The 24,446-nt window shown below is 40.8% G+C and overlaps 1 protein-coding gene across 3 annotated transcripts in view; it reads right to left on the minus strand.

Annotated features, from left to right (window-relative positions):
• The window catches only part of lingo2 (leucine rich repeat and Ig domain containing 2), an 801,437-nt gene that overhangs the window by 346,201 nt on the left and 430,790 nt on the right, over positions 1–24,446 (minus strand). For all 3 annotated transcript variants that reach the window (XM_061891801.1, XM_061891802.1, XM_061891803.1), the window contains exon 4: positions 14,333–14,418. The gene's annotated coding sequence lies outside the window, so the exon portion shown is untranslated. The remainder of the gene's footprint in view (positions 1–14,332; positions 14,419–24,446) is intronic.

A 24,446-nucleotide genomic window follows, 5' to 3' on the forward strand; every position in this document is an offset into this window, starting at 1 on the left:
TAAACCAGCAATGTCACGATGTAAGGACGAGGCAGTTTAGTACCGAAAATGATTCATTAGTATCGTGGTACTATACTAATACCAGTACACCGTACAACCCGACCCAGAACACAAACATCTTCAACTCACTGGTAAAAATTGACGTCATTCTACTTCAAATAAGGGCCATTCAGTGGAGGGTTTTAAAACTCAAGCCTCTGCCAACATATTTTACAACCATTATCATTTCAGTGATTAAAAAACCCAAAACATTAATCATCGGAAGTGTCTTTCACAAGAATACTTTAACTCAGGGGTGTCAAACTAATTTTAGATGGGGGGCCACATGGAGAAAAATCTACTCCCCAGTGGGCCCGGACTAGGAAAATCATGACACGATGACTTAAAAATAAAGACAACTTCGGATTGTTTTCTTTGTTTAAAAATAGAACAAGCACATTCTGAAAATTTACAAATTATAATGTTGTTGGGTTTTTAGTTAAACTTATATGTTGCGGTTAATAGTATCCTATCTTTATTCGTCATTATTTAGACTTTCTGAATAAATGATGTGATAATGTTCATCAGTCAACTCATTGGTGTTAATTGTCAATCTATCAAGATAACAAAAATTATATCAAAATAAAATTGCAGAATGTTATTTATGTAGTTTGATCATTTTCCTCAACTGGTGCATTATGTGGTGTATTTTTTTTTTTTTTACATATGTAGCATAATCTATATAGATACAAATAATTGCTATTGTGGCATCTAGTGGACACATTTAGAACAGTAGCTTCTTTTTAAAAAAAAATCTTGGCTCATTTTTATTCTTAGCAAACTAATCCGTACAGGAACAATGGTAGGTATAGAAAAATAAAAAAAGTAAATAATATTATTAATCATCTGCAGCGGTTTTAGATCTTTAAGTTGAATTAGAGTGATAATCATTCATTGATGCGGACACATTTGTTACTGGATACTGTCTAATACGTTTCTACCTTGGGGACTTTGTATGTGTAAGTAATATACAACTATAATTGTTTTGATACATACACTTATTACATGTGTCTAGCGTGTGTGCTTTTGTGTGCTTGGCTGTTGTGTAGCTGCTAGCTAATATATCATACATTTGTATGAATGACTTCACTGAAATTAAAGAAAATACCATCCCTGTGTGCTAACTGGCTGTTTAAACCTGCACAAGCAAAGCGTGGAAGATTCTAGATGCAAGCTGATATAACCGGATATGGAATGTTATCAATATCAAATCGGGACACCCGTTATCTTCAGAGTCCTGCGGAGAGCCATTTCCAACACATAATGTATTTTTTTTATCGTCAGGATCAAGGTTTGAACATACTGTACATGTTTGGCAGATAACTGGTTGAAAGACCTAGTTACACTATTGTGCATTTTTGGACATGTTGGAAATATTACATTTAACACAATTCCTCAATGAGTAATTACTTATTGAACTAATGTATTTTTTTTCTATAGGCCTGTTTTGCACTATATACTGTACATGTAGATCCAACATGTACAGTATATATATACGTACATATATATATATATATATATATATATATATATATATATATATATATATATATATACATATATATATATATATATATATACGTACATATATATATATATATATATATGTATATACATACATATATATATATATATATACATATATATATATATATATATATATATATATATATATATATATATATATATATGTACATATATATATATATATATATATATATATATATATATATATATATGTACACATATATATATGTACACATATATATATATATATATATATACATATATATATATATATATATATATATATATATATACATATATATATATATGTATATATATATATACATATATATATATGTATATATATATACATATATATATATATGTATATATATATATATATGTATATATATATATATATATATACATATATATATATGTATATATATATACATATATATATATATGTATATATATATATATATACGTATATATATATATATATATATATATATATATATATATATATATATATATATATATATATATATATATATATATATATATATATATATATATATATATATATATATATATATATATGTACATATACACTGTAGTACAGTGGTCCCCAACCACCGGGCCGTGGCCATGGCCCGATTGGTACCGGGCCGCAGAATAATTTTTTATAAAAAAATAAAAATAAATAAAAATAAATTATTAAATCAACATAAGAAACACAATATACACTTACAATTAGTGCACCAACCACAAAAACCTCCCTTTTTCATGACAAAAACGTCCCTTTTTCATGACAAATTATTAAGCGTTGACTGGTCCGCGGATACAAAAAGGTTGGGGACCACTGGTGTAGTAGTTAAAGCCTATAAATATAAAAACGTACATATATTTATAATAATAATATGGATATATATTTAATTATTTTTTTTAAGTATGTAAAAGTTCAACTCCCACCTGGTTTACTTCCGTGACGACCTCGTTAAGATTTTTTAATCAATTTTAAATTTTAAGTAGCTAAAATATGCCAAACATTGATAAGTGTGGAGAGAGTGTTTTGCATTTTTTTTTTCCCATCATCCCTTGTATTGAACTTAGATGGGTGTAATTTTGATTTAGATTTTTTTTTTCTTATGTTGATCGGATGTTTTTTTTTTTTTTTTTTTTTTATAATACCCACAACATTCAATGAGCAAGTTGTGTTGTCTGTCATAATTTTTTTGCTGGTTGATTTAAAAAAAAAAATTTAAAAAATTGCGCACTATGACTAGGGAAGGTTGTTTGGATTTGGTCATATTATTAATGATGTGATAATCAACCTTGCAAGTACAAAGAATAAAATAATAACTTTTGTTGGCAGCTATTAGACAACTGGATATTTTTAAATGATATATACACCTCTCTCGACCAAATTCCTTTTTGAAATCAGTTCCGTCGAGTGGGCCAAATTGAAGTCGTCGTCTCGCTGACCAAGTGTGGTCACCCTGATATCAATGGTCATGTTGGTCGTATTGAAAAAAAAAAAAACTTGACATTCATGAAGTAAACAGCTGTCGACATGCTTCAACCTGGAAGAAGTGCCTTGTAAAGTACAGTATCATTCACCAGCTTCTTTAATAAGGACCCATTTTTAACTCATTAAAATGCATAATCCCTATATTACCTGCCAGTGAGCTCCCCCAGTGACACGTTTAAAGTAGCACAGGAAGAGGGACGCAGTGCAGGTTTTCTTAACAATGCATGAATTATTGAAGAACCGGAAGGTTAATGGCGTCGTCGTGCATTGGACGGACCCAAGTGAAGACGCCAGGTAATAACGTGAGGACATTCCGTGCAAAGTGCGACAGGTCAGGTACGAAGGTGTTGAAGAGATCTGCAATAATTAATTGCGTTGTGACTCGTGTGTTTAATTAAACAGCGACCTAATACTGTCAAAAAGATTCCAGTAGAGGAAGCGTGTTTATCATGTTTACAGTCTTTCTAATGGAAAAATTTGCTACGATTTAAAAACTGTCCTATTTACCAATTGGGTTTGTAAATCTATGTTAAACTGTACTACTTTTGGGAGAAGTGGCATGTCCTGTACCTGGCAGTCCTTTCCATCGAAAATACTGTATATTTCCAAAAGTATTTGGCCACCTGCCTTGACTCACATATGAACTTGAAGTGCCATCCCATTCCTAACCACTAGGGTTCAATATAATGTGGCTCCACCTTTTGCAGCTATTACAGCTTCAACTCTTCTGGGAAGGCTGTCCACAAGGTTGCGGAGTGTGTCTATAGGAATTTTCCACCATTCTCCCAAAAGCGCATTGGTGAGGTCACACACTGATGTTGGCCTGGTTCTCAGTCTTTTTTCTAATTCATACCAAATGTGATCTATCGGATTGAGGTCAGGACTCCGTGCAGGCTAGTCAAGTTCATCCACACCAGACTTTCATCCATGTCTTTATGGACCTTGGGTTGTGCTGGTGCACAGTCATGTTGGAAGAGGAAGCGGCCCGCTCCAAACTGTTCCCACAAGGTTGGTAGAATGGAATTATCCAACATGTTTTGGTATCCTGGAGCATTCAAAGTTCCTTTCACAAGCCCATCCATCCATCCATCCATCATCTTCCGCTTATCCGAGGTCGGGTCGTGGGGGCAGCAGCCTAAGCAGCGAAGCCCAGACTTCCCTCTCACCAGCCACTTCGTCTTACCGGGGGATCCCGAGGCGTTCCCAGGCCAGCCGGGAGACATAGTCTTCCCAACGTGTCCTGAGTCTTCCCCGTGGCCTCCTACCGGTTGGACGTGCCCTAAACACCTCCCTAGGGAGGCGTTCGGGTGGCATCCTGACCAGATGCCCGAACCACCTCATCTGGCTCCTCTCCATGTGGAGGAGCAGCGGCTTTACTTTGAGTTCCTCCCGGATGACAGAACTTCTCACCCTATCTCTAAGGGAGAGACCCGCCACAAGGCGGAGGAAACTCATTTCGGCCGCTTGTACCCGTGATCTTATCATTTCGGTCATGACCCAAAGCTCATGACCATAGGTGAGGATGGGAACGTAGATTGAGAGCTTTGTCTTCCGGCTCAGCTCCTTCTTCACCACAACAGATCGATACAACGTCCGCATTACTGAAGACGCCGCACCGATCCACCTGTCGATCTCACGATCCAATCTTCCCCCACTCGTGAACAAGACTCCTAGGTACTTGAACTCCTCCACTTGGGGCAGGGTCTCCTCCCCAACCCGGAGATGGCACTCCACCCTTTTCCGGGCGAGAACCATGGACTCGGACTTGGAGGTGCTGATTCTCATTCCGGTCGCTTCACACTCGGCTGCGAACCGATCCAGCGAGAGCTGAAGATCCCGGCCAGATGAAGCCATCAGGACCACATCATCTGCAAAAAGCAGAGACCCAATCCCGCGGCCACCAAACCGGAACCCCTCAACACCCTGACTGCGCCTAGAAATTCTGTCCATAAAAGTTATGAACAGAATGGGTGACAAAGGAAAGCCTTGGCGGAGTCCAACCCTCACTGGAAACGTGTCTGACTTACTGCCAGCAATGCGGACCAAGCTCTGACACTGATCATACAGGGAACGGACCGCCACAATAAGACAGTCCGGTACCCCATACTCTCTGAGCACTCCCCACAGGACTTCCCGAGGGACACGGTCGAATGCCTTCTCCAAGTCCACAAAGCACATGTAGACTGGTTGGGCAAACTCCCATGCACCCTCAAGAACCCTGCCCAACTCCTGAAAAAAAAAACATGTAAGGCACTAACCACGACCCATCAGGAGGAAGGGTGAAGTGTCTTGCTCAAGGACACAACGGACGTGGCTAGGTTGGTAGAAGATGGGGATTGAATCAGGAACCCTCAGGTTGCTGGGACGGCCACTTTTCCCGCCACGCCGTCCCCAGTGGCCTTCCATTTCGAGGTTGAGTTGCTGTTGTTCCCAAACTCTTCCATTTGCTTATAATAAAGCCGACAGTTGACTTTGGAATATTTAGGAGCAAGGAAATTTTACGACTGGATTTGTTGCACAGGTGGCATCCTATGACAGCTCCATGCTGGAAATCACTGAAAGTGGCCCATTCTTTCACATATGTTTGTAGAAACAGTCCCCATGCCTATGTGCTTGATTTTTTTACACCTGTGGCCGGGCCAAGTAATTAAGACAGTATAGTATTGGCAGTATAGTGAATCTATCTATTTGGTACTTTTATAACTAGTCATCCACTGACTGGATTGAGTGTTGCTATGGTCTAATGACAGATTCGGATGACGATGGCAGCTGTTCAAGGGGCCCAAAGGCCGCCTGTTGAAATGGATGGATTGGGCAGAGCGGTGAGCACTCAGTGTCCTAGTTGCGTCGCATGTTACTGCGTGGGTTGTTCTCCTAGGATGCAGACGGAATCTACGGGCGAAGCGTGCAGGTAGGATATGATTTAATTCTCATAAATCATACAAAATACAAACAGGAATCAAAAGCATGGAAACAAGAAGTCATCCAATGTAACTGTTGCATACTGCAAATAAGGAAGCCAGACCGAGTGTGGCGCACAACATGAATAAGTATTTCCCTGATTAGTGCCCAGCAGCAGGTGAGCGTGTCGAGCACTAATCAGAGGCAGGTGAGACTACTTAGCACCCAGGGTAAACAAAACGCAAACCCAGGGGTTGCTGAAAACAAAACTGAGGCAGTGGAACAAATATAACAAAACAAAAAACAAAAAATGATCCAGGCAAGGGATCATGACGTTCTTGGAAATTAATCACAAATTGGATAACATCTCAGAGAAGCTTTCCAATGTCCAAGGCCTAATTATGATAAATTTGAGAGCCAAAAAGCTGACAAATTTGAAAGTGTATGCTGGCCTAACCAAAAAAAAAACAATCCTTATTAGCATTAAAAGATTAAAGTTGGTACAAAATGCGGCTGCTAGACTTTTGACAAGAACAAGAAAGTTTGATCACATTACGCCTGTACTGGCTCACCTGCACTGGCTTCCTGTGCACTTAAGATGGGACTTTAAGGTTTTACTACTTACGTATAAAATACTACACGGTCTAGCTCCATCCTATCTTGCCGATTGTATTGTACCATATGTCCTGGCAAGATATCTGGGTTCAAAAGACTCCGGCTTATTAGTGATTCCTAGAGCCCAAATAAAGTCTGCGGGCTATAGAGCGTTTTCCGTTCAGGCTCCAGTACTCTGGAATGCCCTCCCGGTAACAGTTCGAGATGCCACCTCAGTAGAAGCATTTAAGTCTCACCTTAAAACTCATTTGTATACTCTAGCCTTTAAATAGCCCTCCTTTTTAGACCAGTTGATCTGCCGCTTCTTTTCTTTTTTCTCCTATGTCCCCCCCTCCCTTGTGGAGGGGGTCCGGTCCGATGACCATGGATGAAGTACTATCTGTCCAGAGTTGAGACCCAGGATGGACCGCTTGCCTGTATCGATTGGGGACATCTCTACGCTGCTGATCCGCCTCTGCTTGAGATGGTCTCCTGTGGACGGGACTCTCGCTGCTGTCTTGGATCCGCTTTGAACTGAACTCTCGCGGCTGTGTTGGAGCCACTATGGATTGAACTTTCACAGTATCATCTTAGACCCGCTCGACATCCATTGCTTTCGGTCCCCTAGAGGGGGGGGGGTTGCCCACTTCTGAGGTCCTCTCCAAGGTTTCTCATAGTCAGCATTGTCACTGGCGTCCCACTGGATGTGAATTCTCCCTGCCCACTGGGTGTGAGTTTTCCTTGCCCTTTTGTGGGTTCTTCCGAGGATGTTGTAGTCGTAATGATTCGTGCAGTCCTTTGAGACATTTGTGATTTGGGGCTATATAAATAAACATTGATTGATTGATTATTTCAAATTCAACTCCCTATTTTATTTCATTACTTCGTTTTGGAACATCTCATGGTTAAGCCACCTGGTGGCAGGTGAGGCACTGCCTCACTTGCCTCCCCTGACAGCACATCACTGGGCGGCATATAACAAAAATAGCGGGTAACGGCAAGAAATAATTATATATGTGGACTGACAGAGAAGTAGAGCTACTTTTAAGCGTCATTCTGGAGTTTAAAGTTATCACAACTCAACAAAGTGTTGACTGGGAAACTTGCCAGTCCAAGTATGGTGACATTCTTACCCTGTTTTGGAACGGTACGGACTTGGAGGGACATCTAGGGAATTTCCTCACCGGAAAGATTACAGCACAAAAACAACTGAAAGTGATTTGTAGAAAGTACAGACAAACGGTCGAAGCAGGTGGAAGAAGTGGTTACGGTAGAGTTGTGTTGTTATACTTCCAACGATGCCCGCAGATCTGGGGCGGTTCTCCATCAACTACATTCATTCAATTTAGAATAGAAAGTAGAGATGTCAGATAACATCGGACTTCCGATATCATTGTCCGATAAATGCTTTAAAATATGATCAGTATCGGTTTCAAAATTATCAGTATCGTTTTTAAAAAGTAAAATGTGTGACTTTTTAAAACGCCGCTGTGTACACGAAGGTGGGTGGATGTACTGAGCGCGAATCAACCTTAAAGGCACTTCCTCTGTGTGCCGGCCCAATCACATAATATCTAACGCTTTTCACACACACAAGTGAATGCAAGGCATACTTGGTCAACAGCCATACAGGTCACACTGAGGGTGGCCGTATAAATAACTTTAACTGTTACAACTATGCGCCACACTGTGAACCCACACCAAACAAGAATGACAAACACATTTCGGGAGAACATCCGCACCGTAACAAAACATGAGCACAACAGAACAAATACCCAGAATCCTTTGCAGCACTAACTCTTCCGGGTCGTTACAATCAATATGCAACCCCCGCCAGCCTGGTCACAGACAAAGATTTGCCCAATGATGTACAAGAGCAACAAGGTTCAAATGGGAGCAATCCACAATATATTGTTCATTTTTATATGAACGGCACTGCAACTATAAAATGTTCTCCGATGACCACTTTCAACGATGTGGAATCAAATGTTGCCCATTTGTTTGAATACGATCATTGATTAACAGTATGACAAAAAAAATACTTGTTTTGGAATCAGAAGTCAAGACGGCAAGCATATATTCAAGTTCAGCTGTCTTAGATGTATTTAAATAGTGAAGTGAAGTGAATTATATTTATATAGCGCTTTTCTCTAGTGACTCAAAGCGCTTGACATAGTGAAACCCAATATCTTTAAGTTCAATTTAAAGCAGTGTGAGTGGCACTGGGAGCAGGTGGGTAAAGTGTCTTGCCTAAGGACACAATGGCAGTTACTAGGATAGTGAAAGCGGGAATCGAACCTGGAACCCTGAAGTTGCCGGCACGGCCGCTCTACCAAGCGAACTATAAATAGGGTTGAATTAAAAATACTCTATCAATCAATCAATCAATCAATGTTTACTTATATAGCCCTAAATCACTAGTGTCTCAAAGGGCTGCACAAACCACCACGACATCCTCGGTAGGCCCACATAAGGGCAAGGAAAACTCACACCCAGTGGGACGTCGGTGACAATAATGACCCAGTGGGACGTCTGTGACAATGATGACTATGAGAACCTTAGAGAGGAGGAAAGCAATGGATGTCGAGCGGGTCTAACATGATACTGTGAAAGTTCAATCCACAATGGATCCAACACAGTCGCGAGAGTCCAGTCCAAAGCGGATCCAACACAGCAGCGAGAGTCCCGTTCACAGCGGAGCCAGCAGGAAACCATCCCAAGCGGAGGCGGATCAGCATCGCAGAGATGTCCCCAGCCGATACACAGGCAAGCAGTACATGGCCACCGGATCGGACCGGACCCCCTCCACAAGGGAGAGTGGGACATAGAAGAAAAAGAAAAGAAACGGCAGATCAACTGGTCTAAAAAGGGAGTCTATTTAAAGGCTAGAGTATACAAATGAGTTTTAAGGTGAGACTTAAATGCTTCTACTGAGGTGGCATCTCGAACTGTTACCGGGAGGGCATTCCAGAGTACTGGAGCCCGAACGGAAAACGCTCTATATATATATATATATATATATATATATACATATATATATATATATATATATATATATATATATATATATATATATATATAGCTCTAAGTAGTTTCCTGTAATAAATAATATTGATTGAAGTAAAACTGTAGAAACATTAAATGTTTTGGGTTTTTTCTGTCAAAATTAAAATACCTCAAAGTGCTTTATTGACACAAATTGTTTCCTGACAATGTTGAGGGGCCATTTGATTTGTTGTCAAATGCACATAATCATGTTTCATCAAACATATATTAACATTGTTGCCCTAGGGCAGGGGTGTCAAACTCAAATACAGAGTGGGCCAAAATTTAAAACTGAACAAAGCCGCGGGCCAAAGTTGAACAACTTAACCTTTTAATAGGGACCCAAACAAGTTTTGCATTGAGTATTGAACAAGCAAGGCTTATATAACTTTATAGTGACATGCAAAATCCAGTTTTGTTGGTGACGGGAGTGTATATTGCAGCGTCCTGTTAGTGCTGCAAGGGGTTCTGGGTATTTGTTCTGTTGTGTTTATGTTGTGTTACGGTGCGGATGTTCTCTCGAAATGTGTTTGTCATTCTTGTTGGGTGTGGGTTCACAGTGTGGCGCATATTAGTAACAGTGTTAAAGTTCTTTATACGGCCACCCTCAGTGTGACCTGTATGGCTGTCGACCAAGTATGCCTTGCATTCACTTGTGTGTGTGTGTGTAGAAGCCGCATATATTACGTGACTGGGCCGGCACGCTGTTTGTATGGAGGAAAAGCGGACGTGACGACAGGTTGTAGAGGACGCTAAAAGCAGTACCTTTAAGGCACGCCCCCAATATTGTTGTCCGAGTGGGAATTCAGGAGAATGGTTGTCCCGGGAGATTTTCAGGGGGGGGGACTGAAATTTGGGAGTCTCCTGGGAAAATCAGGAGGGTTGGCAAGTATGAAAATTAGCGTTGAATGTGGTGATACAGGGGCACCTGTAGCTCTAATTTTAATTTATTATTGCCTCAAGGGCCAAATAAAATTACACGGCGGGCCAAATTTGGCCCACGGGCCAGAATTTGACACCTATGCCCTAGGGGAAACCGGGTAAAACATGGCACACTGACAAAAGCTTAACTGATTGCTACTATAACAATCTACAAGGTTAAAATAGGTTGCTTCGCTTTCTTCCCCTTTATTTTTCGGCAGTCATTTTGTATCTTTAGTTATCATTACGTACATGTATTGTTGCATTTGAACAACCGTATTGTTGATAATAGAGGCAAATTATTGTTATTGTTAATTTTCAACAGTGTTATTTCTATTGGTATTTGTAATGCTCCATTTATAGTGTAAATATGCCATTTCTGTATTGTTATTTATTTTGCTAACTGTTTCTTCGTTATCACTTTTACCATCATATTTGTACTCATCCTATGTGCTGATGTTGCTCTCTTGTTGTTGTTATTGTTGTGTTTGCTGTTGTTGTTTGTGTCTCTCTGTCTAATCCCCCTCTTGTCCCCCTCTGGGGTTTTTTTTGTTTTTTTTTCCCTTTCCATCCCCTCCTGCTCCGGCCCGGCTGCACCAAATGATAATATAAATACATTCAATAAAGTCAAAGACGAATAAAGCAACAAGAGAAGTATCCCACACTTCTCTTTTGTAAAGTAAATTTAAACAGCCAATATGTGCATCTGCATCTGCTATATGATTTGCACGAGAAGCTGGACAGGACAAAAAAAAAAAAAAAATTACATGTCACTATCTTACACCTGTGCTAAAGTGGGTTTATCCCAAATAATGCAATCATGATTATTGAATGTTATTTTGTAAAACCCCTTTTTCACTAGGCAACACTCAACAGCCACAAGCACGACAGACTAAAAGGAAAACGTCCAATGGAGACAAAGTGTCAGAGTTTGTTGGTGACGAACCCCAAAATGTAGGGGAGGAGGCAGGCATTGAGTACAAAAACATGATTTAATCAAAATACTAAAACAAGAACAAAACCAAAAGGGTGCAAACAAAAAGCGCGCATGAGGCAGATAACAAAATTGGCTATGAACAAACAAACTTGGAAACAGGGAACAAAAGACAGTAAGCTACAAACCGCTACCAAATATAGCTTACCGCAACGCTGCATTGACACGACCCGACAGGTAGCATCGACAGGAGCGACAACAATAATCCAGCCCAGACTGGATGGTAAGGCAGGTTAAAATAGGAGTGGGCTGATTGACACCAGGTATGGCCAGATGCCAATCAGCCACAGCTGAGAGGAAACAATGCTCAGGGAGAAACAAAGGAAACAGACCAAATAAGAGCGCTGACAGGAAATACTACACACACAGAGAGGAAATAAAGACAAATGCAAAGGAAAAAACTAAAACATAACCAAACTGTCGGGGACGAACCTGACACAAAGTAACTGAATGCGGTAGAAGAAGAAGACGTCCAGATAAAGAAGAGACTTCTGGACGTGATGGAGACATCGGAGAAGCCATCATCTGACAGTTTAGACAAACTGACATCAAATTACTAAGTCAAAATATTGACTTGCTAAGTCAAAATATTGACTTACTAAGTCATATCAATGACTTAGTATCTCAGGTAACTATGACTGTTTTGTGTTTTGTTTATACTTTACAGAAAAAAATATCGAGACATCTATCGTATGTCACCATTTTGCAAATGGAGCGGAAAACTACCAAAAATTGTAGGCTTCTTTATATCGCTAATATTTGTATTTAATATAAATAAATAAATAATAAATGGGTTGTACTTGTATAGCGCTTTCCTACCTTCAAGGTACTCAAAGCGCTTTGACACTACTTCCACATTTACCCATTCACACACACATTCACACACTGATGGAGGGAGCTGCCATGCAAGGCGCCAACCAGCACCCATCAGGAGCAAGGGTGAAGTGTCTTGCTCAGGACACAACAGACGTGACGAGGTTGGTTCTAGGTGGGATTTGAACCAGTGACCCTCGGGTTGCGCACGGCCACTCTCCCACTGCGCCACGCCGTCCAATATAAGACATTTGGTTATGTTTTAATAAACACTGTCCATTAATTTTCTACCGCTTATTCCCTTTGGGGTCGCGGGGTGGCGCTGGTGCCTATCTCAGCTACAATCGGGCGGAAGGCGGGGTACACCCTGGACAAGTCGCCACCTCATCGCAGGGCCTGATAAACAATGTGGTCAATGTAATCAGAGTCTGTGGTCTACTGCCCCCCGACCTCCCCCAGGCTGTGGTGGCACCACCTTAACTACCACATTTTCAGGGGGAAACACTGGACATGCGGAGGTCAGTTCCTGAAACCCAGGCACATCTTTTTAATGAATGTGTTGGAGCAACGGGCACACGACGCTACCAATGCGCCACTTGGAGGAACAACCGGTGGCGCAACACCTTCACATTCTAAGGCTCGACTCACCTGTGTTCAATGCCAATGCACCTGTTTACAATGGATTCCCATCATCTCATGATTTCATGGCAAAGTGTGGCGATCCACAAGGCTTTTGACCGATCCACTAAAGCTGCATTAGTCTTTTTTTTTTTTTTTCACCCGCTAAGTGCAGTTGTGACAAATTTAAGGAAGAAACAAAAAGGCCAAAGCGTTTCAGGTGAGGAAGGCACGCCAAAGTTCAAGACGCGGCTCGCCAAGAAAGCTCATTCAGCGAAGGCTTTTAACCTTCGTCTTGTGTTAGGGTCGGCGCCGACCCGTTTTAGTTTGTAAATGCATAAAAACACCACGTACATTTATTGTTTTGCATCAAAGCTTTTTGACTTTGTCAGGAACCTCTTTGTCAACCAAATAAAACATTTACATTTTTTTTCACTAAATTATAAAATGCTCTGGTAGAAATTATGCCCTTGGTGTTGTTAGGGTCGGTTTCGACCCGGTTATAAAAATAAGATGATAAAGCAATGATAAGAGCCAAAACTGAACACACTGACAACCAGCTCCTCTCCCAATCATGTGAGCTTTAGTGGATTCTCATTTTACCTTGTTATCCTGTACAAAAACAAACAAAAGACGGACACTAAAAGTGTCACTTTTTGCCACTCTGATTTTGTTTTTTTATTAGTTTTGGAACTAGTAATCTATTTCTCTTGGTTTCATTTGCTTGATTGGTTGTTTGTTTGATGTTGGATTTCTGTTGCTGAAAAAAATACATTTTAGCCTTTTTCTTGAAGTAAATATATATGGGTCGAAATTGACCCGTAACACCATAGATGTTACTATAGTTAAAATTCTTAAAATGAAAAAATAAATAAAACACATTTATTTATGAGATGTGTTCTAATACCCCTTAGTAATAGTTAGGTAACACAACAACCTTTTTTTGTATTTATATGATTCTCTTGAGGTTCGTTTTACCATTTTTAAAAATTGAAATCGAGGGGTATACTGACAAAAAAAGGCCCAATGGCCCAAACCAAAAATAATAAAACCAATATTTTCAAGGATAAGGAAGCCTAACGAGGTAACCAAGAGTTGAGAAAAAATTGGATGATAGATAATTGTTTTTAGTGTATTTTACAGCTGATTTAAGACATGGGTCAAAACCGACCCGTTAACATAAGAGATGGTAACAGAAAGCTAACACAAGAGGAAGGTTAACAAGTTTGTGGTGTTTAGTCCTTCTCTTAAAAGCTTCTAGTCTCAGACAACAGAACTTAAATCGCGTTAAACGAACACATGAATCGGCGATGGTGGAAAAACACACACACACACACAATTGACTGTGAATATCTGCTGCGACTTACTACTTGGAGAAGCAATCATCCTCTCAGCCATGGCGCGCTCTTTCCTCTCCTCCTTCGCTGCGGTCGCCCCGATTTTCACTCTTTATCTAAAAGACCACGAGAGAGAGGGAGAATTAAGGAGAATGACGGGAAATGACAATCAATACATGGCGTGTTTTCAAAGCTTCCTGTAAATCAGGAGTGTATCGCACATCCCAATCAGTGCTTTGAGATGGTACCTGTCACATATGAGCTGATACGGGGCCAATTTAACGGTACCAGGGAATTGATACCGCAACTCAAAGGCAACAATTTTCTGTAATTGTGTGCGTTTTTTTGTATTAAATCACAGTCTGTGTTTTTTATTCACTTTTGAGTCTCATTTGCAAGTGGCCATAGTCAGGAAGTAGTCTTCGTCATTACGTTGCATGTGCCAGACTGGTGTTTTGTTGATTTCCTAAAAAGTGTTTGTACTGTAAGTATTGTACTTCTTACCAGTGTTAGGGGAAAAAGAGGTGACTAGTAACAAGTGATCTAATTACTTTTAATGATGTTACCGTTACCGATGTGTTTGGCGTAACGTGGCAGGCTACTTCTTGATACGGTAGTCAACAAGTCAACAAGACAACGTCAGAAACAAAACATGTTCAATGCCGGAACTAACTTTTTACTACTGCAAGCAACAATCAGCATAACACTAAGAGGTACTTGATAAAAAAAAAACATATATATATATATATATATATGTATATATATATATAATATATAGATGTACTTTACAAAAGAGAAGTGTAGGATACTTCTCTAATTGCCTTATTTGAAGTTGACTTTATTAAATGTATTTATATTATCATTTGGTGCAGCCGGGCCGGAGCAGGAGGGGATGGAAAGGGAAAAAAAAACAAAAAAAAAACAGAGGGGGATTAGACAGAGAGACAAAAACAACAACAGCAAACACAACAATAACAACAAAAAACAAACACAACAATAGAACCACACCAGCACATAGGATATGTACAAATATGACGGTAAAAGTGATAGCAAAGAAGCAGTAAGCGAAATAAGTAATAATAGAGAAATGACAATGACCATATTTACGCTATAAATGGAACATTAAACACACCAATAGAAATAGCGCTTTTCAAAATGAACAATACCAATAATTGTCCTCTATTATCAACAATACAGTTGTTCAAATGCAATAATACATATACATAATGATAACTAGAGATAAAAGAGAAAGATGGAGGGGAAGAGAGAGAGAGAGAGAGAGAGAGAGAGAGGCAACCTATATTAATCTTGTAGATTGTTATAGTAACAATGGGTTAAGCTTTTTCAGTGTGCCATGTGTTACCCAGTTTCCCCTAGGGCAACCACATTAATATATGTTTGATGTTGACAGAATGTGTATATGAATGTTTGTACAGTGGAATGTATATGTACATGTATGTGTATATGTATGTTTGTACAGTGTTTTTTTTTTATATTGGTTTTATATTTATTTATTTTTTGTTTTTATTCAGTCATTGGTGGAGCGTAATATTGTTTTTTTGAAATACTGTTTTTAACATGGCTTTGCAGCACTTTGGAAACATTATTGTTGTTTAAATGTGCTATATAAATAAAGTGGATTGGATTGGATGTTTGTACAGTGGAATGTATATGTACATGTATGTGTATATGTATGTTTGTACAGTGAATGTATATGTACATGTATGTGTATATGTATGTTTGTACAGTGAATGTATATGTACATCTATGTGTATATGTATGTTTGTACAGTGAAGGTATATGTACATGTATGTTTGTACAGTGAATGTATATGTACATGTATGTGTATATGTATGTTTGTACAGTGAATGTATATGTACATGTATGTGTATATGTATGTTTGTACAGTGAATGTATATGTACATGTATGTGTATATGTATGTTTGTACAATGAATGTATATGTACATGTATGTGTATATGTATGTTTGTACAGTGAATGTATATGTACATGTATGTGTATATGTATGTTTGTACAGTGAATGTATATGTACATGTATGTGTATATGTATGTTTGTACAGTGAATGTATATGTACATGTATGTGTATATGTATGTTTGTACAATGAATGTATATGTACATGTATGTGTATATGTATGTTTGTACAGTGAATGTATATGTACATGTATGTGTATATGTATGTTTGTACAGGGAATGTATATGTACAGTATATGTATGTTAGTACCGTGAATGTGCGCGTGGATGTACAAACTTTGAGTATGTAAGTATGTACTGTATTTGTGTATGTATGTGGGAGCGTAGGTACCTATGTATGTATGTTTGAATAACGGTGCGTGTGTGAGTATATGTGTGTTTGTATGTACAATATATTTGACTCCCAGTGTGCGTGGGAGCTAGAGTACGGCCCCACCCAGAGAACCCAACCCAAGCAGCAGGTGCGGGTGTGTGTGTGTGTATATATATATAATATATATATATATATATATATATATATATATATATATATATATATACAGTGGGGCAAAAAATTATTTAGTCAGCCTCCGATTGTGCAAGTTCTCCCACTTAAAATGATGACAGAGGTCTGTCATTTTCATCATAGGTACACTTCAACTGTGAGAGACAGAATGTGAAAAAAAATCCAGGGATTCATATTGTAGGAATTTTAAAGAATTTATTTGTAAATTATGGTGGAAAATAAGTATTTGGTCAACCATTCAAAGCTCTCACTGATGGAAGGAGGTTTTGGCTGAAAATCTCACGATACATGGCCCCATTCATTCTTTCCTTAACACGGATCAATCGTCCTGTCCCCTTAGCAGAAAAACAGCCCCAAAGCATGATGTTTCCACCCCCATGCTTCACAGTAGGTTTGGTGTTCTTGGGATGCAACTCAGTATTCTTCTTCCTCCAAACATGACGAGTTGAGTTTATACCAAAATGGATTCATGGATGATACAGCAGAGGATTTGGAGATTGTCATGTGGTCAGATGAAACCAAAATAGAACTTTTTGGTATACACTCAACTCGTCGTGTTTGGAGGAAGAAAAATACTGAGTTGCATCCCAAGAACACCACACCTACTGTGAAGCATGGGGGGTGGAAACATCATGCTTTGGGGCTGTTTCTCTGCTATGAGGACAGAACGATTGATCCGTGTTAAGGAAAGAATGAATGGGGCCATGTATCGTGAGATTTTCAGCCAAAACCTCCTTCCATCAGTGAGAGCTTTGAATGGTCGACCAAATACTTATTTTCTACCATAATTTACAAATAAATTATTTAAAATTCCTACAATGTGAATTCCTGGATTTTTTTTTCCACATTCTGTCTCTCACAGTTGAAGTGTACCTATGATGAAAATTACAGACCTCTGTCATCATTTTAAGTGGGAGAACTTGCACAATCGCTGGCTGACTAAATACTTTTTTGCCCCACTGTATGTATAAATCCATCCATCCATCCATCCATCATCTTCCGCTTATCCGAGGTCGGGTCGCGGGGGCAGCAGCCTAAGCAGGGAAGCCCAGACTTCCCTATCTCCAGCCACTTCGTCTAGCTCTTCCCAGGGGATCCCGAGGCGTTCCCAGGCCAGCCGGGAGACATAGTCTTCCCAACGTGTCCTGGGTCTTCCCCGTGGCCTCCTACCAGCTGGACGTGCCCTAAACACCTCCCTAGGGAGGCGTTCGGGTGGCATCCTGACCAGATGCCCGAACCACTTCATCTGGCTCCTCTCGATGTGGAGGAGCAGCGGCTTTACGTTGAGCTCCTCCCGGATGGCAGAGCTTCTCACCCTATCTCTAAGGGAGAGACCCTACACCCGGCGGAGGAAACTCATTTCGGCCGCTTGTACCCGTGATCTTATCCTTTCGGTCATGACCCAAAGCTCATGACCATAGGTGAGGATGGGAACGTAGATCGACCGGTAAATTGAGAGCTTTGCCTTCCGGCTCAGCTCCTTCTTCACCACAACGGATCGATACAACGTCCGCATTACTGAAGACGCCACACCGATCCGCCTGTCGATCTCACCATCCACTCTTCCCTCACTCGTGAACAAGACTCCTAGGTATTTGAACTCCTCCACTTGGGGCAGGGTCTCCTCCCCAACCCGGAGATGGCACTCCACCCTTTTCCGGGCGAGAACCATGGACTCGGACTTGGAGGTGCTGATTCTCATTCCGGTCGCTTCACACTCGGCTGCGAACCGATCCAGCGAGAGCTGAAGATCCCGGTCAGATGAAGCCATCAGGACTACATCATCTGCAAAAAGCAGAGACCTAATCCTGCGGCTACCAAACCGGAACCCCTCAACACCTTGGCTGCGCCTAGAAATTCTGTCCATAAAAGTTATGAACAGAATTGGTGACAAAGGACAGCCTTGGCGGAGTCCAACCCTCACTGGAAACGTGTCCGACTTACTGCCAGCAATGCGGCAATGTATAAATATATATATATATACATAAGAAATATTTAAAAACTTGAAAATATATACCCCCCCCACACTACCACCTCAAACCCCCCCAGCTCCCAAATTCGGAGGTTTCAAGGTTGGCAAGTATGCGTGAAGGGAACTGTGTTTCTAAATCGAGTCGTGAGCTACAGACTTTTGGGGGGAAAAAAAAACAGCCCTCTCGGATATCATACTGTTTGTCTTCAGATCCTTGGGCTAAAGTTCTTTATCTTTCCAGAGCCTCCAGCCAAAAAAAAGTGTGTCCTACGGCGTGCACAGAAGCTGGCCGCTCTCGCTCATAATGACTTCCTTCATCCAGGCTGTGGCATGAAAGATGGCACACGGCCATTATGCACAAGGCGTGCCTGACTTGGTAATGTGATGATAAGGGTGGGGGGGTGTGTGGGGGGCAGCTCTCTCCTTCCAAGTCCAAAGACAGAAAGAGGACGGAAGATGTTGGACTGGGGACGTTCTTGTTAGAATTCCTCTTGACACCGCACGATATTAGCGCACCATTAAGAGTTCAAGGACAATGGCCGACGACTTTTTTTGATCCTCTATCTGTTGGATCCCCTTGTTAAGCCCGAAGCCGTCTCCCGACAAAGAAACACGGAATATTGATGGGCCGCCTTTGAATGAGCCATTTAGATGAATTCATAATCCTCTTTTTGTCCGCCCCGGATCGTCTTCTGACACCCCGGGTTGAAAAACAACGTCTTTATGTGTCCGCCCGGACATTATCGGATACTCGCCGTGTGCATAAAACAGAAGGCGGTCAGTCCTAAATGATGGATTCCTACATTAGAGCTTAATGAGCCTGTAAGGGAGGTGTTGTTTCAGGACGTGACAACAAGCGCGTCCTCACTCGAAGGGATCTTAATTCTGTTTCGAGCGCGGCATCATTGCACATTATGCGACTTAATAAGGCCCGGACGAGGCGCCGTCACAGCCTGGCCCCTGAAAAATTGTAAACGACTCCCCGGCCGGCCACAAGTCTGGCCTCGATTCCCAAGGACGCACTAGCGCGTCGTTTGCCAGCTGGCGTCAAGACGCGACGCCCATCACGACGACGGTCCCTCGCTCTCCGCCGCGCGGGCCATAAAAGCGTGCCTAATGGGCCCGGGCCACCTGGAGGCTGGGGGAGACGCCGCATCAGCACAAACACACACCAGACAGAGACAACTTTTAAAAAAAAAACACCATTGCAAAGTTTTTCGTCATTTGAAACCAGACGACCTGGTCGGTTGAAGTAATCCAGACGGCCGATGCGATGGCTGGAGACACAACCTTGGTATTGTTTGCAGAACATCACGCAACTTAATGATTTTCATTATCAGCAGCCTAGTTCCCAGCTGGGAATTAATGCACAAGTTAGTTGACAGCTAGTTGGATCATATTAGGCCTGTACTGGCTCACCTGCACTGGCTTATTGTGACTTAAAGGTTTTACTAAAAAAAAGGTCTAGCTTCAGCCTATCTTGATGATTGTATTGCACCATATGTCTCGGCAAGAACTCTGCGTTCTAAGAACTCCAGGCTTATTAGAGATTCCCAGAGCCCAAAAAAAGTCTGCAGGCTGTAGGGCTCTTTCTATTGGGGCTCCAGTACTCTGGAATGCACTCCCGGTAACAAAGATGCTACCTACGTCCCATCTTAAAACTCATTTGTATACTCTTGCTTTTAAATAATCCCTTTCAGACCAGTTGATCTGCCGTCTCTTTCCTGCTTTCCTGCGTGGAGAGGCTATCAGGTGACCACAGATGACGCGCTAGTTGTTCAAAGTCGAGACCCAGGGTGGACCACTCATTTGTGCATCAGTTGGGGACATATGTGCACTAATGACCTGTCTCAACTCAAGATGATCCCCTGCTGGCCCCACTGTGGACTGGACTCTGTCACTATTATGTTGGATCCACTACGGACTGGACTCTCACTATTATGTTAGATCCACTATGGACTGGACTCTCACTATTATGTTAGATCCACTATGGACTGGACTCTCACACTATTATGTTGGATCCACTATGGACTGGACCGTCATTATTATATTACATCCACTATGGACTGGACTCTCACTATTATATTGGATCCACTATGGACTGGACTCTCACACTATTATGTTAGATCAACTATGGACTGGACTCTCACTATTATGTTAGATCCAGTATGGACTGGACTCTCACTATTATGTTAGATCCACTATGGACTGGACTCTCACACTATTATGTTAGATCCACTATGGACTGGACTGTCACTATTATATTAGATCCACTATGGACTGGACTCTCACTATTATATTAGATCCACTATGGGATGGACTCTCACACTATTATGTTAGATCCACTATGGACTGGACTCTCACTATTATGTTAGATCCACTATGGACTGGACTCTCACTATTATGTTAGATCCACTATGGACTGGACTCTCACTATTATGTTAGATCCACTATGGACTGGACTCTGACTATTATGTTGGATCCACTATGGACTGGACTCTCACTATTTTGTTAGATCCACTAGGGACTGGGCTCTCACTATTATGTTAGATCCACTATGGACTGGACTCTCACTATTATGTTGGATCCACTATGGACTGTACTTTCTCACTATTTTGTTAGATCCACTAGGGACTGGGCTCTCACTATTATTTTAGATCCACTATGGACTGAATTGTCACTATTATGTTAGATCCACTATGGACTGGGCTCTCACAATTATGTTAGATCCACTATGGGCTGGCCTCTCACTATTATGTTAGATCCACTATGGACTGGGCTCTCACTATTATGTTAGAACCACTATGGACTGGCCTCTCACTATTATGTTAGATCCACTATGGACTGGACTCTCACTATTATGTTAGATCCACTATGGACTGGACTCTCACTATTATGTTAGATCCACTATGGACTGGACTCTGACTATTATGTTGGATCCACTATGGACTGGACTCTCACTATTTTGTTAGATCCACTAGGGACTGGGCTCTCACTATTATGTTAGATCCACTATGGACTGGACTCTCACTATTATGTTGGATCCACTATGGACTGTACTTTCTCACTATTTTGTTAGATCCACTAGGGACTGGGCTCTCACTATTATTTTAGATCCACTATGGACTGGATTGTCACTATTATTTTAGATCAACTATGGACTGGCCTCTCTCTATCATGTTAAATCCACTATGGACTGGACTCTTACTATTATGTTAGATCCACTATGGACTTGACTCTTACTATTATTGTCTGATCTTGAATGGGATTGTGCTGAAAATGTTTATTTCCCCTCGGGGATTAATAAAGTATGTCTGATTCTGATTCTGATGTTAGATCCACTATGGACTGGACTCTCACTATTATGTTAGATCCACTATGGACTGGACTCTCACTATTATGTTAGATCCACTATGGACTGGCCTCTCACTGTTATGTTAGATCCACTATCGACTGTACTCTCACGATTATGTTAGATCCACTATGGACAGGACTCTCACACTATTATGTTAGATCCACTATGGACTGGACTCTCACAATATTATGCTGGATCCACTATGGACTGGACTCTTACACTATTATGTTAGATCCACTATGGACTGAACTCTTACACTATTATGTTAGATCCACTATGGACAGGACTCTCACACTATTATTACTAGATCCCCTCGACATCCATTGCACCGGTCCCCACATCTGCGGTCCCCTCCAAGGTTTCTCAATGGATCACATTGAGTTGAGTTTTTCTTTGCCCTGATGTGGGATCTGAGCCGAGGATGTCGTTGTGGCTTGTGCAGCCCTTTGAGACACTCGTGATTAAGGGCTATATTAATGAACTTTTATTGAATAGCGTCATTAGCAACTAGCTTGCAGCGCTCAATGTGATATCGGAAATTATCGGTTTCGGTTTCAAAAAGTAAAATCAATGACTTTTTAAAACGCTGCTGTACAGAGTGATACACGAATGTAGGGAGAAGTTCAAAGTGCCAATAAACCTTAAAGGCACTGCCACAAGTGAATGCAACGCATACTTGGTCAACAGCCATACAGATCACACTGAGGGTGGCCGTATAAACAACTTTAACAGTTACAAATATGCGCCACACTGTGAACCCACACCAAACAAGAATCCATCCATCTATTTTCAACCGCTTAATCCCTTTTGGAGTGGCGGGGGGTGCTGGTGCCTACTCAGCTACAATCAGGCGAAGGGCGGCGTACACCCTGGACAAGTCGCAGACCAAAACATGAATGACAAGCACATTTCGGGAGAACATCTGCACCGTAACACAACATAAATACAACATGACAAATACCCAGAACCCCTTGCAGCACTAACTTCTCCAGGACGCTCCAATATACACCCCCCGCTACTTTTTTTCTACCAAGAAAAGTGCACTTGCTTTTAGTGAGAATATACTTATTTTAAGGTATTTTTGGGTTCATTGAGGTTAGCTAATTTTAACTTGTTTTGGAAAGTCTTGACAAGCTGGATTTTCTTGTTCTATTGGCAGATAATTTTGCTTAGTTCAAGTAAAATACCCCTCGTTTTTGTATTTTTTGTTTTTGTTTTTGAACACTGACTTTTTGTAGTGTGTTGTTTGATACTTTACATTAGTTTTGGATGATACCACAAATTTAGGACCGATACTTTTCTGAGGCGGTATAGTACCGAATATGATTAATTTTAATTTTCCTGAGGGAACTCTCCTGAAGGAATCAATAAAGTACTTTCTATCTATCTATCTATTAGTATCGCGGTACTATACTACTACCGGTTTAAAGTACAACCTTAATGCCAACTGACAATCAATATTATCAACTTACAACGGGATTCTTTTTGTATTGTTTCAGTTTCACAAATTTCTCAGTAAATTCACCAAAACATCACCGTATCGAAAATACAGTACATCCCTAGTGTGCTAACAAAAGTGGCTGCACTGTAACTCTCATCCAGAAACAACTTTGCTCCAATGTAAAGGAACCATAAACCCCCAAAAGTCAAAGCAACTGTATCAGAAAAAAGGGTAACACTTTAACATAGGTGAACATATTCATCATGAATGAATATGTTACGGGACGGAGTGGTACGGTTGGTCGAGTGGCCGTGGCCGGTTCCTGGTTCGATCCCCGGCTTCTACCAACCTAGTCACGTCTGTTGTGTCCTTGAACGAGACACTTCACCCTTGCTCCTGAAGGGTCGTGGTTAGCGCTTTGCATGGCAGCTCCCGCCATCAGGGTGTGAATGTGTGTGTGAATGGGTGAATGTGGAAATAGTGTCAAAACGCTTTGAGTGCTTTGAAAGTAGAAAAGAGCTAAAAAAGTACAACCCATTTATCATTTACCACGTAAACTGACAGGTCAGCGGAGGAATTATGATGTGGGGTTGTTTTTCAGGAGTTGGGCTTGGGCCCTTAGTTCTAGTGAAATGAGTTGTTTATTTAAGTAACAAAGACTTAATTTAAGTTATTTGTTCACTAGGGGAACATATACGGGTTAGTGTTAGGGTTACTAGTAAGCAATCATTATTGCTTATTATTAATGCAATGTATGTGAAGTGAAGTGAAGTATATTTATATAGCACTTTTCTCTAGTGACTCAAAGCGCTTTACATAGTGAAACCCAATATCTAAGTTACATTTAAACCAGTGTGGGTCGCACCGGGAGCAGGTGG

This window comes from Nerophis ophidion, linkage group LG29, assembly GCF_033978795.1.
Source record: "Nerophis ophidion isolate RoL-2023_Sa linkage group LG29, RoL_Noph_v1.0, whole genome shotgun sequence".
NCBI lineage: Eukaryota > Metazoa > Chordata > Actinopteri > Syngnathiformes > Syngnathidae > Nerophis > Nerophis ophidion.